General features: G+C 49.8%; 1 pseudogene; it reads left to right on the forward strand.

The window, feature by feature from the left end:
* Window positions 1-12346, forward strand: part of LOC144134101 (uncharacterized) — a 37511-nt pseudogene extending 25165 nt beyond the window's left edge.
* The last annotated feature ends 2588 nt before the right edge of the window (window positions 12347-14934 follow it).

The following is a 14934-nucleotide window of genomic DNA, read 5'->3' on the forward strand; positions in this document are numbered from 1 at the left end:
GAAACCTGCTAACATTCAAGGACCTCCAGTCTTCAACAGTGGCGCAAGGGCTCCATTATTCGCCTGAAGCGAAAAGCGATTGGCCTGAGAAGTTTTCACCAAGACTTCACCTATAAGAGGCCTTGTAGGTTCTCAAAAAAACGTTTTCACAAAGAGCATTCGATGTTACATCACTGCGTGCCCTAAAAGTAAAGTAAGGACTGGTCGACAGGGCTTTGTATTTTCTTTACCAAACATCATGGGCGGCCGGGATGCCTCTGGTTACTGTGTCACCTTAAGCTGTAAGCGGACGCTTTGAAAGTCGCAGCACCATATTCGCTTCGTGTTTGTATGTACTTGGTACTAGTGATTGTACATAAATGAACAAAATGATGAAGGCGAAACGCAAAGGCGCCCGTGCGCTGTGCGATGTCAGTGCACAAAAGATCCCCAGGAGGTCAAAATTTTTCCGGAGCCCTCCACTACGCCATCTTTCCTTTCTTCTTTCATGACATCCTTCCGCCCTTCCCTTGCGGCGCGGTTCAGGTGCTCACCGATATGTGTTACAGATATTGCGCCATTTCTATTCCTCAACAGCCAACAGCCGATTCAAGACAATAAACGCATAATGACTACATCCATTTTTCAGCAGGCCTGCTACATCTGTTCTAGTTGCTCAGCTTGTTACAAAGTAAAATCTAATTTGACTGACAAAGAAAAACGAGGAAGGAATAGCAAGTACACGTTTTGAGCAAAATTCGATTTGAGCAACAGAATTTACGCAGTGACTGTTTCACATATCTCAGTGGACATTCGAGCAGCGCCGTATGGGGCTTCGGGAAGAGATAATGAAGTCAGCGGAAAAAAAAGGAATAGGTGTCGGGAATAATTTGACCACCTACAGTTGGAACCCGACCGCGGCTGCGGCGTTTCCATGGAGGCGAAAGGCCAAGGCGCCCGTGTGCTGTTCAAAGTAAGAGTGCACGTTAAAGATCTCCAGGTTGTCGAAATTATTCCGGAGCCCTCCACTATGGCCACCTCTTTCTTCTTTCACTCACTCCTTTATCCCTTTCGTAATGGCGGTCAGTAGACCGCCGATATGTTAGACAGATACTGCGACATTTTCTTTCCCCAAAAACCAATTTTCAAGCCCGTGTGCTGTGCGATGTCAATGCACGTTAAAGATCGCCAGGTGGTCGAAATTATTGCGGAGCCCTCTACTACGGCACCTCTTTCTTCCTTTATTCTTTCACTACCTCCATTCACCCATCCTTTACGGCGCGGTTCAGGTGTCCGCAATATGTGAGACCTATACTGCGCCATTTCCTCCCCCCCCAAAAAACAATTATTTACTGCGCCATTTCCTTTCCGCAGAAACCAATTATTATTATTATTATTATAATGTTTCACCTAGGTATCTCTAACGTGCACTGACATCGCGCAGCGCCCGGGCGCCTTTTGCGTTTCGCCTTTATTGAAACTCGGCAACCGCGGTGAGGTTCGAACACGGGGAATCCGTGCATAAAGCATGAGCACTTAACATTTCGGTTGAGAGGCTATCCCAAGTGATTCTTACGTACAAAACACTTGTCAAAAGGAGCCAGGTGATGAGGTTATTCGAATTATTGTAGGGAAGCTGGTTCAGTACCTCTAAAAAATCTTTTTTTCTTTTGCAGGGTACACCACCTGTCTGACGATGATGATAATTTCTGGCCCGCAGGTGGTGGTGGAAACTTTATTACATACAGGGGAGTTTAGGACGCGCAGGTCCTTGGGCTCCCGCACGCCCCCACTGCACTCAAACGTTCATGTCTCGGAGGCTCATAACGCTGGCAGCCCGGCCTGTGGCGATGGCTTGCTTGGCCGGCGCAAGCCATGCTGGAAGAAGCTCGAGCTTCAGAACCGCAAGTCCCTGCGCGTGTGCCTAGGCCTGCCCAAAAACTCGCAGTGCGCCGCAACGCTGGCCGAGGCAGGAGCGTGGCCCCTTGAGCTCCAAGCAGCGCGCAGGGCAGTGACTCACATCGACCGGCTTCACCGAGCACCGGACGGCGGCTCGCTGCTGCAGCGTATGCGCTCGCACCCGCGCTCACGAATGGGCGCGGCGCTGCTTGAGTATGAGCAATTGACCCAACGCCCACCCCCCTACGGCTCCTGCGCGCCCTGGCCTGCTGCCTCGGAGGTACAGCGAGAGATCGTCGGCATCGCGGGAAAGCGGAGCACACCCCTCTGCGCTGTGCAGCAGCTAGCCAGTGCCGTCATACACGAGGAGCTCCAGGACCATCTCCTCGTGTACACCGACGGCTCAGTGGCCCGCGACAGCTGCTCCCTTGCTGCGGCGGCCACCATCCCCGCCCTGCGACTGCACAGCCAGCAACACGCAACCTTCCTGGGCTCCTCCACCACGGCGGAGTTGATGGAGATCCGGCTCGGGCTGGACCTGCTGCTCACCCTCGGCCCTCCGCCGCCCAGGAGTGCTCTGCTGTGCGACTCCCGCGCCGCCCTCAGCCGCCTGCAATCTAATGGCCGCGGTACCCCACTAGTGCGAGAAATTCGCTCGCGCATCGAGCGCCTCGTGCAGAGAGGTTGTGCCGTGCGTGCACAGTGGGTGCCCGGTCACTGCGGCATCGCCGGCAACGAAGAAGCTGACGACCTCGCGACCGCTGCACACCAATTACCTGCCAGCGATCTGCCCCTTGCGCTGGAGGACGTGCGTGCGGCCATTCACGACCATCTCCGAAAGCACCACCCCGACCCACGCATCGCGGGAGGTGAGCGCATCGACAGTGTCACCGGCTGTCGCGCGCTTACACGGTCACAACGTGCAATGATCCTCCGCGTGCGCATTGGCTGCGTGTGGCCCGGGGAACGACGGGTGCGTCACGGAATCGCGGCGAGTGATGTGTGTGACGGATGCGGTGCAGTGGAAACACTAGAACAACTGCTCCTTCGCTGCTCCGCGTTCGCCGATGCTCGTCGCGATATGCTCGCGGCCTATAGGGCGCAGGGCATACTACAACACTCCATCAAGACGCTATTGTGGCCGCAGGGCAGTGCGTGCACTCGTGAGCGAACTTTGGTGAGCCTCTGTGCATTCCTAGAACACACGGGCTTGACGTCCCGTCTGTTCTCCGTCAGGTAGTTACACGCAATGACCGAACGCTCCGCGAGTTCTACCTTGAACGATTTAATAACTGGACGCCCCACTCCAGTTGTAACCTACACAGTGCTGTGCGCGTGTGTGATTTAATTCCTCTAAAATGAACTAATCACGCGCACAACCTGGACACATTTCTTATTGTTTAAATAGTTTTTACATATTACTTCTCCCCCTGTCCTCTATTCCTGTCCCCTCACCTCTTTCATTTCATTTCTCCATTCTGCCTGCTATCCTTTATTTCCGCTGCCCCAGCTCAGGTGCTTCAGTATCGATGGCAGATGCCGGGGCTAGCAAAAATCTTTTCCTTCCTTTTTACTATTATTTTTAATAAAACCACTACCACCACCACCACCGGGTCCTCGGAGCGCACTAGGGTCTCCCAAGCCTCCCAAGTGCTAAGGTGCTCCAAGCCCCGCGTGGGAGGATCCGCCGGGCAGAGGAAAAGGATATGATCGAGAGTGGCTTTGGGGTGGTGGCAGAGCGTACAGGAGGGGTTTGCGTGGACATGGTGATAGCGCGAGCGTATATTAAGGGGATTGTAAGGTGTGTGTTTGGAGCCGCCTCCAAAGTGTCTGATGATAATTGTCGAGGAAGGGATGGGGTGGGGGGGGGGGGTACAGCCAACGCTCGGCTTTGCACGCCTGCATCCGTTCACTGAAGGAATGCATGCGCTCCCGTGAGAACCCCAGATAAGAGGCCGCCGGTGCCCGGCTGAGAGAACCTCGAGCTAAAGCGTTGGCAGCCTCGTTTCCGGGATTACCGGAGTGGGCAGGCACCCATATGAGCTCCATGTGGCGGGGCGGGTGTGCGGCGAGGCAGTTCAATATGCAAAATGCAGGGATGTGAACTCTCCCACGGGCGAAATTTATTATGGCAGTTTTAGAGTCCGACAGTATATACCGGGCCTCCGTGCGCGTGATTGCTAGGGCAATAGCGGCCTCTTCAGCCTCCTCCGAATAATAATAATAATAATTGGTTTTTTGGGGAAAGGAAATGGCGCAGTATCTGTCTCATATATCGTTGGACACCTGAACCGCGCCGTATGAGACGGGATAAAGGAGGGAGTGAAAGAAGAAAGAAAGGAAGAGGTGCCCGTAGTGGAGGGCTCCGAAATAATTTCGACCACCTGAGGATCTTTTACGTGCACTGACATCGCACAGCACACGGGCGCCTTAGCGTTTTTCCTCCATAAAAACTCAGCCGCCGCGGTCGGGTTTGAACCCGGGAACTCCTCCGAAGTGACAGTGGGGGATATGTGAAGGGTAGCAATCGGTTGTAGGGTGGGGTTCGTGATGGTTACAACCGCGTCCTCGCCCGTGCATGCATGATCCACCCAAACGGCATCCGGTTCCATGCCGTAGTGTTTGTGGAGCGCCCGTGCACGAGCTCTGCGAAGGGGTTCGTGATAGGTGCACTGCATGTTTTTAGGGAGAGGTTTAATAAGCAGTTGGCGGTGAATGTGGTGGGGTACCGGGAGCTGTGTGCGATCCGTGGCTGGCATTTTGATGCCGAGGGTGTGTAGGATGTGTCTGCAGGTGGTGGTTCTCGCGAGACGTATGTATTGTGTCTGTCGGTGGGCCTCGATAAGCTCACTTTTCCTGTTGTGTAGGCCTAGCTGGAGGAGTTTTCGGTTGAGTTATTTAGGGGTAGGTGTAGTGCTGTCTTAAATCCTGTTCGGATCATGGCATCCAGGGTGGAGATTTCTGTGGCCTACGGTTTCCGGTAGGGGAGCGTGAAGAGAAGCGGCTGAGAACGAAGGCATGAAAGAGACGACATAGGTCATGCTTCTTCATGCCCCGGTGGTGTCCAGAAACTCTGCGGATTAGGTGGGATATCGACACCGCCATCTGCTTGAGTTTGTGGATGGTGAGAGTATTTTTACCGTTGTTCTGGCTGTGGAGGCCCAGTACCCGGAGAGTGTGTACCTCCGGGATGTACCGGTTTTCTACTTTCACGGTTATGGGGGCTGTGGGGCAGTTTCGGGTTGTGAGGCGGAGTATGAGGAGCTCCTACTTCGCCGGAGAACATGAGAGTCCGATACTCCGCGCATGTGTTCGGGTGAGGGCAACTTCCGACTGCACAGTATTCCCGATGCCTCCATCACTGCCATGGGTGGTCCATAGAGTGATATCATCAGCATAGAGTGTATGGCGAAGGTAGGGGATAGTTAGTTGTTTGCGGGCAAGGGGGATGAGCGTGACATTAAAGATGAAAGGGGAGAATACAGATCCTGGGGGATGCCAAACCCACTAAGGGTTTATGCTTGGGACGTGTGGGGACCGAAGTGAATTTCAGCCATGCGGTTAGAAAGGAATGCTTGAATATAGTTGTACATACGTTCACCTATATTCAAAAGGGAGAGCACCGCCATGATCGCTTTATGGTCTAGGGGATCAAAGGCCTTTGAGAGATCCAAGGCGAGGACAGCTTTAGTGTGGCCCGGTAGGAGGGGTCAAAAATATCCTGTTAGCTGGAGCATGGCGTCCTGGGCCGACAGGTGGGGACGGAAGCCCACCATGCTGTGCCGATAGAGGTCTTGCTCCGTCATGTGTTGGGTGAGTCGGGCGAGTGGGACATGCTCCAAAAGCTTGCACAGGCATGATGTTAGTGAGATGGGTCGAAGATTTGCAGGTCTAAAGGGTTTTGTGGGGCTTGGGTATGAATAAGATTTTGGCGTGACGCCATGATTGCGGAAGGGTGCCCTGCTGCCAGCATGTGTTGAAGTACCCCATGAGCTGGGCAATCGACTGATCGTCCAAATTGCGGAGCTTGCGATATGAGATACGGTCAACTGGAGTGGAGTGGAGTCAGAGCGGAGAGTCAGGAGGGCCGCTCTGACTTCTGCTTCCGTAATCTCCGCGTCGACATTGGCATTCGCGGTGCCGGCATAGCGGGCAGCGGGATTGAGGTTCCGGGAGTTGTATGTGTGTTCCTAAGTATGTCGATGAGTGCGTCGAGAGAAACGTCGGTCCTGTGTATAAGGCGTGTTGTTCTGTTGCTGTTTTCAATTGCGTGGGGTCTAGTAAGTGACGGAGAAGTTGCCAACTGCGTTTGGAGGACAGATTTCTAGCCACACTGTCGCAAATTTGTCCGCAGTTGGATAGTCAGAACTCCTCAGAGTGCTCAGTAATTTGTGTTTGCAGTGCGGCTAGCCGCTTTTTAAGAGTCTGATTGAGCTTTTGCCCTTTCCAGCGCTCTAGGATGCTATGGTGGGCCTCCCATAGGTTGACCAGGTGGGTGTCGAGAGTGGGCGTATCTAGTGTGGTGTCAAGCGTTCGAGTATGTGCGGAGACATCGTTCATGAGTTATGTAACCCACTGGTCGATGTCTGTTATGAGGGCGTCAGGAAGGGCCGCCCGTGAAGCGAGGACCGCATCACAGTTGGTTAGTTTGTGTGTTAGGTGAAGGGTCGTTCTTTGTTTGTACGGTACTGTAACGGAGAGGATGTAATGATCGCTCCCTAATGTGTGATGTGTTGTGTTCCACGTAATACCCGCAAGGTTGCAGCTCAGTGTCAAGTCCGGGCTGGTGTCAGCGCAGGCACTGTTGATAATTCTTGTGGGAGTGTTCAAGTTGTGTATTGTGAGGCGGAGATGTTGTACCAAGGACCAGAGTCGCCTTCCTCTTCCCGTGGTGGTGCGGTAGCCCCAGTCAGTATGCTGACTGTTGAAGTCCCCTCCTATAATCAGTGGATGCTTGCCTGAAATACGATGGAGATCGCGCAGTAGCGCTTCCAATGAAGCCATCGGATGAGACGGTGTGTGATATATATTTGCAATAAAAATAGATGGTGTGGAGTGTGAATCTGGTATGATTTCGGTGATCACGCAGGGTGTCTCGGAGGTGGTATGCGTTTGGTGTGTAAAGGAGCGATGTATGAGTGTGGAAGCCCTCGGTGTATTCGTTGCGTCCGAGTGAGCGGATGAGTAGCTGGGAAGTGTTGCAGGGGCATGTGTGTTCTGAAGGAGGAGGACGTGGGGCTTGGGAAGTGTGGGGAGGAGAAGTTGGAGGGGTGCGCGTTTGCCCCGGAAGCGGCAGCAGTTCATTGCAGAATTGATAAGGAATTAGGTGGCCGCCCCGCCATACTGTAGCTTGGGTGAATTGAGGGTAGGTGGGTTGGGTAGGGGGTTCTGTGGGGTAGGTGGGCGGGAATGATCGGGGGATTGGGTAGGCGCAGCGAGGGAAGGACCAGCTCTATTGTTTGGAGGCGGGTGTCGTACCGCCATGCGCGTAAATGCCGCTTCAATTTGTTGTTCGAAGCGTCGGGACAGGAGGTCGATTAGGTGATTAAATTTTGCCTCCAGACGAGCGCTCATTTCGGCGACTTTAGCGTCCATGCGGGCCTCAAGGAATTGAAGGTCGGTTTGCGTGACGAGTGGTTGCTCTGGTGTACGTTTTTTTCTTGGGTGGGGGTTAGGTGGGGGTTTGGGAGTCCGATTGTTCCATGTTTTCAGTGGGTGTTTGAGGCAGTAGCGTGGGTTGCGTGGGAGGGGCTATTCGCGGAAGCACTGACGTGCACTGACATCGCACAGCACTCGGGCGCCTTAGCGTTTTTCCTCCGTAAAAACGCAGCCGCCGCGGTCGGGTTCGAAGCCAGGAACTCCGGATCAGTAGTCGAGCGCCCTAACCACTGAGCAACCGCGGCGGGGCCCAAAGGCGCTGCCTCAAATATACATTGGTCATTCTGGGGGCGGCATTACATGGACTTTGACACGTTCCTTTTTCCATGGTTTGTTGGCTAATGGTCAACAGGGATCAGATGAGCCTAGGTGCGTAACTAACGCACAATTGCTACTTTCATACTCAACAGAATGACATGTTTGTTGTAGGCGTCAAAACAGATGCGACTCACTATTGCGTGTAGCCAAGACCTTTCAGCTGCTCAAAAGGAAGGCCGCAGACTAGTAGGCAGAGGCCGCTAGCACTCACCGATGTTGTTACTTTGGCAGAGTCTGAGCAATGGATACATTACACTCTAGTTCCTCCTGAAACTTCGCAGCACACTCGACAAAATCTTGTTCAAATTCTGACCCGGTCTCGTGCTGCACCGTTAAAAACACAAGTGCAACTGAGGCGGAAGAAGTTGCCATTGCTCTAGCAACAATATAAAACGATACAAGGGTGATAGTGACACTAAGGCAGCCATTAAAAATTATGATACGGGCAGCACCTCTGCTGCAGCCGCCAAAATTCGGAGAGAAAGGCAAGTACCATCAGAGCTCATCTCACTGATCTGGACCCCGCCTCATCAGACATTGTGGAGGGACGAGAGGGCGCACGCGACCGCCCGCGGGTTCACTTTCTGGTGGATCGCCGCTGACTCACCGCCTCCTCGCGAGGAACACCTCCAATCGGGTGACGAACTCATAACATTCCATGAAATAATTCCTCATTACAAGCTCGGTCGTCAGACCTGTCCAGCAGCAAACAACTCAGTATGCAAGAGGAAATGATGTGAACGAAGTTGGAAACCGGGATGATTTCAAACCCTCAACTGTACAGTAGATGGCATCCAGAAGTATTTATTCCTAGATGTACGCACTGCAAGAGCATTGCAGATCTAGTCCACATGGTCTGGACTTGCCCTTTTTGTAACGACCCGGATAGAAACGTAAAATCCTGGGAGACCTTATAGCTCAGAAGATCAACGCAAAGTCCTAGATCTCTCCCTCACAGCCGCCGAGTGTCCAGGTATCCGGGTCGGCGGTTAGGGGAATGAATGAGGGTTTCGGCGATAGCCTTCTCCGCCCGTCATTTTTGATAGGTGCAAATTAGTTATTTCTCTCTCTCCGGAGCCGTCCACTGCAGCACTTCTTCCTTCACGTAATATTAATAAGAAGACAAGGTAGGGAGGTGAGAGAGAAAGAATAAAGGAAGAGGTGCTCTTTCGTGTGTCAACGATGATGTGAGACACTGCGCAATTTCCTTTCCTCAAAAACCAATTTTCCACGTGTTCCGTCTGAGGCTACTATTAAGAAAGGCAACAATACAAGCATAGTTTTCATTGGCTTCTATGTAAGAAACGTTCTTCTCAGTTAAATATTATGTCTAACCACTGTAGCGAAATCAGTTTTTATTCTTCATAATGACGTTTCCAAAAATATTGAGCAATTTTTTTTCAATACGGCAGCTTCAGCTTCCTAAGTTTGAGCGCTTATCGCATAAGCATTCTCCAGAATTGCGACGGATGACCGTCTCCAACAGCAGTGAATAGTCGCTTTCCTGGTCTGCATTGACTGATTGTATACGTTTTGGTATTTTGAGCTAGGATTTTTTTATTTTTCTTATGCACATAGGTGCCCTGCATTGTTTACGTAATTGTTATGAGCAGGTAATTTGTTAGTAATGGGAGTCACAATACAGGAAACGTCGGTGGCGCTCGCTCAAGGAAAGAGCTACTTGGCCCCAGGGCATCAACTAGCTTTTTTTAACTTGTTTCACAACCATTCTCCTTCCCCCTTACTGGACGCTGACACAAAGAGAGAGAGAGAGAAAGTGCCACCTATCCCTCGGCATTTAGGACCTTAAATGCGCAAATCTGTGTATTCATTCGACTTGACACTCCGAAGAAGGACGGTCCACCGTCTGAAACCGTTGGCGAATAAACCAAGAATAGGCAACCTGCAATAGCCAGGCAGTGCCACTGTCGCGCTGCTTTCAGCGCCGCCACCATATGCTTTTTTTTTATACTGGGTAGGGCGGAAGCTCTTCGCGGCGTGCGCTCGCAGTACTAATTTGAAAACGTCTATTGTTTTATATTGCCGATTCAAGCCTATTGATGCCATCAATGTGTATTTTCGGCGACTGGAGCTCGAAAAAGGACGTCGCCTTTACGAGAGCAACCATGTGCACTCAGGAAGGAAAGGGACCGCGCCAAAATTTCGGCGAAGTGTCAGTCTCAGCAGGGCAAACATGTGTACGACGTCAACTTGAGGTGAGTTAAACGTGGGCTGACTTGCACCCTCATGCATGCTTCCTCACAGTGAGAGGCTTCTTTAAGAAACACTTGTTGCTTTTGCTTGGAGCTTAGAGGCTGTGGCACAGGAGAAAAGTAGCCGCGGCGGTTTCTTTGCATAGTTGCAGTGGCGGTTCGCTTGCGATCTGCGAATCTGAGCCAGCATTGCGAATAAACTCGCGACTTTCATTCGCAGCTGGTGCCTGGAGGACGACGAATTCTGCAAGGGAAGTGCAGCTGCCGCTACGGCATCCTTGGCGATTGTAAGCACTGCGCAGCTGTCGCTTTGTACATAAACCTTCATGAAGACGCCTCTTGTACAAGTGGCCCGCAGGCTTGGGGAAAGCCATCAAAGCCTGCTACTAACGCTAAAACGTCGATCGGAGAACTCTTCGGAGGTATCGTATCACTGGGGGGCTGTTCCGTCAATATCGCGCTGCGGTTTTTCTATTTCGTCTAGTGCATGTGTAAGCAACCGTTCCACCTCTTTGTATTGATACCTGATCTGGAAATTAACATTTAACATAAAGGCACAAAGTTTAGATGCACGGGACCCGAGAATATGTGAATTTTTTCCCGTAGCATGTAATTGAAAGCAAGTAAACAGTGGTAGATGTACTGAAAGAATTGCTTCTGTCGAGCCCAGACTGAACTTCCAAGCAACGACACCGTGAGCCTCTTTATGGCTCCCGCGGTATCCAGGTGTTTCCAGCTGAATTCAGGTTGTTTACAATGTTAGGGCAGTTTCGTGCATGACCTTGCTTTTTCTGCAGTACTTTTAAATTTTTGGCTGTTTTTTCCTGCCGGTACTGTGGCACAATCGCTACACTAATTGCCCACTCCAACCTTTCTGTTTACTTCTTGCAAAGTACCTTGACGCATGGCACTGCATGTAACTGACTCAGTATTGCAAGTGCCCATTTGTAATGTGCCACTATTCTTGTTTTTCCTATTTTCAGACAAGACCAGCCCCTTTGTTGGGAACAGGCCACCTACAGAGTTCTCACCTTTTCACATACTTGAATATTTCAGTGCAATTGATTCGCCCTTCACTGAGGTGTTGCAACAAATGCGAAAGAGCGAGGCCGAAGTCATTGTTCTGAGATTGTTGACGATGCCCTGCAAGCAGCAGTTGCAATTTCACAGCGGAACTGTATTGACGCATTAATTCAGCCTTCACGCAAACCACTGCATATGCTTGAAGTGTCGGGAATCTTTCCGACTGTATGCATAGCATCAAAAAACCACCTGCAACAGCTGACAGCCGAGGAAAGGGATTTTTACAGAGACCGCGTTGTATGCCAGTCAGTGCGTGAACTCTGTGTGCAAACCATTGATCAGTCAAGTTGCCAAAGGTAACATAACACCGCTGCGTTGTGTCGGACATGCTGCGTTACCTTGTACAGTGTACTCCCTACTTGTTTGGTTCTGTCAATGCTTTCAGGTGGCACGAAGAAAGAAAACTGCGCATCAGCAGTACAACTGCACACTCCATTCTTCGCACTCGAGGTGGTCCGGAACAGGCCCTTGCTAGCATACTGCAGACGAGGAATTTTTCTTCAGAAGCTACATTATATGGTACGTAAAACACATTACTGCTCTGTTTTCGAGTGTCGCTTTGTTTTAGGACTGCGGATGGAGCCAGAAGCAAGGAGAGACTTCGAGCAGCATCATGGTGTTGAAGTCATTGAGGTGAGCAAACATTTTATCCTTGCTTAGATATGTGTAACTTCAGTCATAAGCAAATAAAGGGCACCTTTTTGACAAAGTGGTCAAGTATTGTTCAGAGGTTTTCATAAGCTAGGCAGGATGCAATGCTATGAATTCAACAGTTGGTGAGCAGCTTGGATCTCTTTTCAGGTGGGCCTCCTCCTCCATCCAGAGTAACCATGGCTTTGTGGAAGTCCTGATGGTATTTTTTTAACATCCAAGGAGGCATGCTTGCTAGAGATTAAATGCCCAATAAGTGCAGAGATAAGGACATTCTAGATGCGTCAAAAAACAGTGCTCTTTAGTATTTACAGTGCACTGGCGGCCAGCTGATGCTCAAGTCGCACAAATACTACACACAAGTGCAAATCCTCCTGTATCTACTTAACGCGAAGGAGTGTTTTTTCTTTGTTTATTCTAGGAAACAAAGTGTCACTGTTCCTGTTAGCAGAGACGACACTTTTCTCCAGCAGGCTATTCCAGTCCTGGAAGATTTTTACTATAAGTGGCTTTTGCCCGCCCTTGTGAAACAGCCAAATACATGAATTTTTGTTGTCAGCACAAAAGCACTTTTGTATTTATTCAGCACGTCGCATTGAGAATTCTAAAGATTGTAAAGTGCGAGATAAAAACAGCAAAGGAGCACCCATCCATGTTTTGCACAAAAGGTACAGAAAGCAATGATTTATCATTTCTTTTAGTGTATGAACACTTTGTTGAATAAAAACTTTATCGAAGCACACATTTCACTGAACTTGCATTCTTGGCAACGTGTAGAGAAACAAAAGCACATATATACTGTAGGTTCCCGGAAGCATACAATGCTACCTTGAAACCTTGGTTGTTACACCATGGCAACATAACCTTGAATGTGAGCGGTTAAACTTCTGTAAAAGAAGTTTGGACAAGCATAACCACATAGTCAACACATCATCATACTAACTACATCCACTGCAGCACAAGGCTGGACTTTGCCCACTGACATTAATTTAACCTTTAGCAGGAGGAGCGGAAAGTGGGTAAGGAAACAAATGTAAGTTACTGATACCCTAGCTGAAATCAAGGAAAGGAAACGGGCAGGGCTCGTAATTAAAAGGGAACATATCTGATGGTCCCTTTGGGTAACTGAGTGGATGCCAGAGGAAAACAAAAAAGGCAGGAGGCATCGGGAAGGTGGATGAGATTAGGAAGGTTGCGAGGACAAAGTGGCTGCAACTCATTTAAGGTGCCTTGAATATTACCCACCTAATAAAGTGACCCAGGGATTGACAAAATCAGAAACCCGCCACGATGGCTCAGTGATTATGGCCTTCGGCTAATGATCCCAAGGCCCCTGTTCTTCGTATTTTGGTTGAGGCGAAATACAAAAGAACCCCCGTGCTGTGCAGTGTCTGCATATTGTACCCCAGGTGGTCTAATTAATTTGCAACCCTCCACTACAGCATCCCGTAATACCCCGTGTGTTGGTGTGGGGCGTTAAAACCCACATTTTACCATTTTTATGATTGACAAAAAAGTGGCTGTACGTGGTCGTAAAAACGTGACCAACAAAACCAGTGTGTATCGCTCCTAGCCTGAGTAGGTTTGGGACGTTAACCCCCACAAAATTAAAGCAGGGTGTCATTAAAAAAAATCATTGGAAGGAAAAAAAGATACACTATTTACATTTAATAAGTGGTGGCTGCAGATTTGCTAGTACAGAACACATGTGAAACACATCTGTCATTAGCGGAATTAGCTCAACTGGCGCCCTGTTGTTTAAAATGTTGTGCATTTTAATCCTTTTGATCATTCGCTCGACAAGAATCCTCACTTGTGCCACATTATACGTGTCCCTGACCTCTTGTGCAGTGAACTGAGGGACTTTTAAAAATGGAGGCATCACAAACACAGCATTCCGTGTTCCCAAAACTGTACGGATTCCAGGAAATTCTTTGTCTGCTAGAATTAAATCGCCAGCCTCAACCAAGTCAAGAAAGCCGGAATCAACAGTGATGTGGGTGTCGGACATCCTGCCTCCATAAGCATTTGAATGAAAACAAATTGCTCCAGATGGCAATATGCCAACCAGAAATTTCAGCTCGTATCCACCTTTGTACGTGGAATACAGAGCTCTCTGTTGCTGAATTGTTGGTGGCCGCTCAGTGCGAACTTCTGTGCAGTAAATAATCATAGTGCAGCCAGGATAGTGTGCTTTGAAGCAAGTTGGCATTGAAGCTTGAATAACTCTAGTTGGTGGACGGAAAAACTATTGTTTTCTAGCAAATGCAAGAGTTTTTAAAACGCTTTTGAAGTGCCGTGATGCTGAGGTTTCATTTATGTTAAATAAGCTGGCCAATGACGAATGGCTAATACTGAGCTTGAGCTTCATTAAAAAAATGAGGAGACTATTTCTTTCGAAACATCACACTTCCGCTCATGAGATATGGGAAGCATACTTAGCAAGAGTGCAAAAACCACACAGTTGACACTGCACAAATCTTCAAGAGCACCCGAAGACTTTTCAATGCTGTCATAACCAGCAAAGTAGCTTGTCCTGTGGTCTGGTCCGCTGAAGGTGCTGGTAACAGCTGGCTTATGCTCCACTTCACAGTCACGAGTCTCACGTTGTGTGATCTGGGTTGACATGTCACACCCTTGGGCACACCAAATTAACACAGAAAAGCTGCCACTGCCAGCACTTTCGTTGTCTGTTTAAGTTTCCTGGAACAAATTTCAAAGTGAACAAGAGTTTACAATGCCATTACAACGGCAATACTAAAAAACAATTGTAACAAGTGTTCTTCTTTGTAGCTTATGTTGTGAATGTCCTTGCTGGCCCAATGAAATAAAAAATTGCGTCTGGCGACGATTGCAGACCAGATGTTTCTTCAACCCATACGTATTGAGCAAAATCTACCCGGACATTCAGCCGGAGTGCAAATGGTGTCACGAATTGGCAACCTATGACCACATATTATGGAGCTGTAGCATAGCACCGCCACCGGCGGACATTATGCGTGATCCTTCCCTCGAGCAGTGGGAGGCCGTGTTGGCCAGCTCAGACCCGGTCGTCCAGACCAGGGCCGTGGAGTGGGCCACCCAGGTCGCCGTCAGCCATGGGTTGATGGCCATCTGACACGGAATCATCCAC

Source organism: Amblyomma americanum, chromosome 5 (genome assembly GCF_052857255.1).
Source record: "Amblyomma americanum isolate KBUSLIRL-KWMA chromosome 5, ASM5285725v1, whole genome shotgun sequence".
Lineage (NCBI taxonomy): Eukaryota > Metazoa > Arthropoda > Arachnida > Ixodida > Ixodidae > Amblyomma > Amblyomma americanum.